We start from the raw sequence: 5,000 nt of genomic DNA, 5'->3' as shown, positions 1-5,000 counted from the left end.
TAATAAACAATTGCGTACGTACTTAAATACGCACACACATTATATATATGCATGTGAGTGTGTGTATATATATATATATATATATATATTATATATATATATATATATATATATGTGTGTGTGTGTGTGTGTGTGTGTGTGTGTGTGTGTGTGTGTGTGTATGTGTGTGTGTGTGTGCGCGCGTGTGTATGCGCGCGTATGCAATTAATTATTCCATATTCAAATATAAGCATAATCAACTTGCTGGTAATTTGTACCAAAATTAGCCAATCCTAATGATGAACCCGAAACTATAATATTGACCATTAAAAGCCACAGTAGTGTTAAAAATATATTTTTGTACAATGCTAAAAATTACTAGGAGACACTTTCGGATACTATTATTATTATTATTATTATTATTATTATTATTATTATTATTATTATTATTATTATTATTATTATTGGTATTGTAGTTGTCGGTAGTAGTAGTAGTAAACGCAACTGACCACGTATGTGAAGTTATAAATAAATTAGGAAAAAGAGAATAAAACTCTGAAGACTTTAACATCTGATACACAATAACAGCCTCCTGACCATAGAATGTCTTTCTTACCCTTTCCTCGATATAAAAAGCCTATGTTTGAAGTCAACTTAGAATTCAAGAGCCTTCAAGGCTTATACTTCACTTCTTCACAAGAGACTCGGTTTAAGAATAACCTCACGTGGGCGTATCTTCAAACTATAGACCTTGTATTTTGTAACGTGACAACTTTAAATTTAAATATATTTCTTTCAATCTAAAACAGCTCATTTTTATAATTTGCTCAGAGTGAAAATGTAAATGAGCTGGTACCATCTAACTCTGCTCTGTACAATTAACAGCAGGAAAATAGCCTGCAGTTGGGATGAAGAAATCATAACCATCCACAAATATCTATCATTGTCATAATATAATAACCATAATAAAATTTGTCCCAGAAGCCATTATTTGCACCCAAATAAATTTCATAGAAAAATATTGCAAAGATGATCAAACTTCAAGAAAAAAATACATTCGCGAAAAATAAAGAGCAGGTCTCTCTCCACCCCATCGCTCTCTCTCTCTCTCTCTCTCTCTCTCTCTCTCTCTCTCTCTCTCTCTCTCTCTCTCTCTCAAAGAAAAGTCATATTTCGAAGCAGTTTTTCCCTCTTACTCTCAAAGACGAAATTCATATTTTGGAGCAGCTCTCTCTCTCTCTCTCTCTCTCTCTCTCTCTCTCTCTCTCTCTCTCTCTCTCTCTCTCTCTCTCTCTCTCTCTCTCTCAAAGTCATATTTCGGAGCAGACTTCTCTCAAAGAAGAAAGTCATATTTCGGAGTAGGTCTGCACTCTCTCTCTCTCTCTCTCTCTCTCTCGTAGTAGCCATCTTGCTTGGTGAGACGTACCCGCGTGAAGTCACAATAATCAACAGATATCACAAGTTTAACATACGACTAGAATTGAGATAAATATCTAGAAGTGTTCGTGAACTATCGGTGATAAGATTAGTGTGAAAATAGTAGGATAAAGCGTCTTCTAAGTTAGTTTATCAAGTGTAATACTATAAATCAGAACAAGATGGCAGTAAGTTCCAACTGCGGGAAAAGGTGGCGTAATTTGGCGTGTCTAGCAGATTTCGCAATACGATGAGGTAGCAGGAAGGGAACTGGCATTTCTCATCTATGAAATCAGCAACAGTCCTAACCAAAAAGATACAAAAAGCATTCATAGATATATTAGAAGGATATAATCCTTCAAACTGGAACAAATCTAATGAAAAACATCTTGAAAATAATTGAAGAAGTTCCAAATAAAATCCAAGTGGTCAAGAGACTCATAAAGAAAATATACATAAACCAACATATTCCGACAAAGAAAATGAATAAGGTGAATCTTGTGAATATACTAATTGATGCATTAGGAAAAAGAATGCCAAAAGCATGCAAACTGTGTAAGGTTTGTATAGCATAGTCAATCCACAAAACCTAATCAGAAAATGTGCTGCATGCAACATTCCGACCCATCCACAGTGGTGCTGAGGTAATACAAGATTTGAGAAAAAGATACAAGAATTTTTTGTTCAACATGTATCTATCATGGATAGACAATGATTAAATCAAGATTGAATGTACAAATAGTTGAGGATGAAAGAAGAAGAGGAAGAGGAAGAAGAAGAAGAAAAGAAGAAGAGGAAAACGGAAGAAGAGAAGTAAACAAAAATGAATGACAGAAAAAAATAAGGAAAACAAAGAACAAGATAAAAGTATGGATGCAGAGATACTCATTGATACTACATATGAAGGCAATAAAGCAGCATACCTACGAAGAAATTAAATTACGATATGACAACAGAAAAGCAATCCCGAAGAGGCTCTACCCAGATCTATACAATGACGGGGAAAGAGGAAAAAATAGACAAGAAGAGACAAAATCTGCAACCTTTTGAAAAAAGAAAAGAGGGAATTGCAGATTTGGAGAAAGATGTTACTACAAACATCCTAAGATATGTCAAAACTATGAAATATATGGTAAATGTGCATACTTAGATGGATATGGGGATGATTGCAGAGATCTGCATCCAAAAATATGTAAAAACCTAAAAGAAAGGAAAAGGATGTAAGTTCGAACAAAAATGCAAATATATGCACCCTGTAGCCATGAATCATAATCAAATAAATAACCAACCAAGTAATAAAATCCAAAATAAGAAAGAAACAAATAAAGAGAGAAATCAAGAATATCAGGTAAAAGAGAAAAGCAAACCACCAATGAGATATGCAGAGGTGTCAGCAAAGAATTTCAAAGCATCAGCTCCGAAATTCTACTCAAGAGATAAATAACTGTATTTATTATGCAAGAGGATATTGCAGAAACGGAGAAAATTTTGCAGATTCAGACACAAAATGAATAATTATGATGAAGGAAGATCAATATATGGAAAAGTTGGATTTTTTAATGTCACTTTCTGAATGAAAAAAAGAACAACATAGCCCACCAGAACAGGAGAGAGGGACGGGAAAATCCTTATTACTATCAGTATTAAATGAGGAGAAAAACATGCAAACCATCATAGTGATGAATGCGCAGGGTTTAGTTACGAGTAACTCAAAAAGAAAAAGAGAGTACTTAGAAGAACTAACCCAAATGAAGAAAATAGATATAATAAGAATATAAGTGAAACCTGGTATTCCCCCAAGAAGACTGGGAATGATGATCAAATAAAAGGGTTCCAAACTTATAGATCAGATAGAAAAAATAGGAATCAAGGGGGAACCGCAATATAATGGGAAAGACAAAAAACAAGGGAAAAAAATATATGAGAAATATAGTAACTCAGAATGTGAACTAATAGCGGTAGAATTTGAATCTGAAAAATTGATGAACATAGTAATATATAGACCTCCTAATACTAAAGAGTTTGACTTAATAATTGAAAAATTGGATGATATATGTAGAAATCACAAGGACTGGACTATTCTCCTATCTGGTGACTTCAACTTTCCTTTCGTAGAATGGAAAGAACGAATAGGAGATTGTGTACTTATACATATAAAAAAGAGAGTAATAGTAGTGCAGAAGATAAGAGGCAATTTGAAAAGCTATTAGATATGCTACTAGAATACAACATTCAACAAATAAATCACCTGCCAACAAGAAAGAAAATACTTTAGACCTAGTATTTGTGAACGAGATGAATTATGTTAAAGAAATAATAGTTTATAATGCGAGTATTTCAGACCATAATGTCATAGAATTAAACAGTTCATTCCAAAGCAAGTGAAAATAGAGATAAGCAAGAAATGAAAAAGTGGGAAGGGATATGGAAAATACAACTGCTACAGTAAAAATATAAAATGGGTCAGAAATTAATGAAGAATTAAACAAAGATTGGGATAACATTTTCGTAAGTGATGACATAAGGGTAAATACGGAGATATTATATAAAAATATTGGAGATAATAGTGGAAAAATATATACCGAAGAAGAAAAGTAAACATACATTCATGCATACCAAGAGACAGAAGAATCTTGTTCCAGAAAATCAGAAAGTGGAAAAAAGGTCTTGCAAAAGAAAAAAAATGCATGGAAAGTTATAGAACTAAAAAGTAAGATAGAAAAATGCAGAAAAAAAGATTATACAATCAAAAGAAAATGAAAAACGGGACTTGGAAGAAAAAACCCTATTAAATATCAAGCAAAACCCCAAACTATTATACTCATATGCGAAGAAGATGATAAAAGAAGAATAGAAATAGGCCCTATGAGAATTGAAGGGAGATTAACGAATGAAAAAAAGGAAATTTGCAACATACTGCAGAACGATATAAGAGAGAATTCACCCCTAGAATAGATAATGAAGATAATGATATAGAAGTAAGGGATGAAAATAGTGAATACTTAGCTGACATAGATATTAATGAAGCTGATATTGTGCAGGCTATTAATGAAATTAAAAATGGAGCTGCTGCAGGGCCTGATGGAATTCCTGCTATTTTGTTAAAGAAAGTAGTTCATTCTATCGCAAAGCCACTTGCAATATTATTAAGACAAAGTGTAGATACAGGCAAGATATATGATGAGCACAAATTAGCGTATATTACCCCTACTTTCAAAAGTGGATCAAGACTAGAGGCAAGTAATTATAGGCCTGTGAGTTCTAACATCACATATAATGAAAGTGTATGAAAGGGTAATGAAGAAAAATATTATGAAACATTAATAAAAAATAATTTGTTTAATAAAGGACAACATGGTTTCGTACCCGAAAAAGTACACAAACCCAACTGTTAGTCCACCGTGAAAACATATTCAAAAATATGAAAAGCGGAAATGAAACAGATGTGGTTTATTTAGACTTTGCAAAAGCTTTTGATAAAGTAGACCATAATATATTAGCGAAGAAAATTAGAAAACACAATATCGTGGATAAAGTAGGAAGATGGTTAAAAGAATTTTTACACAACAGAAAACAGATAGTTATTGCAAACGACGAGAAATCGG

Source organism: Macrobrachium nipponense, chromosome 6, assembly GCF_015104395.2.
Source record: "Macrobrachium nipponense isolate FS-2020 chromosome 6, ASM1510439v2, whole genome shotgun sequence".
Taxonomy (NCBI): domain Eukaryota; kingdom Metazoa; phylum Arthropoda; class Malacostraca; order Decapoda; family Palaemonidae; genus Macrobrachium; species Macrobrachium nipponense.
The sequence above is the reverse complement of the archived record's forward strand: the minus strand, read 5'-3'. Positions refer to the sequence as shown.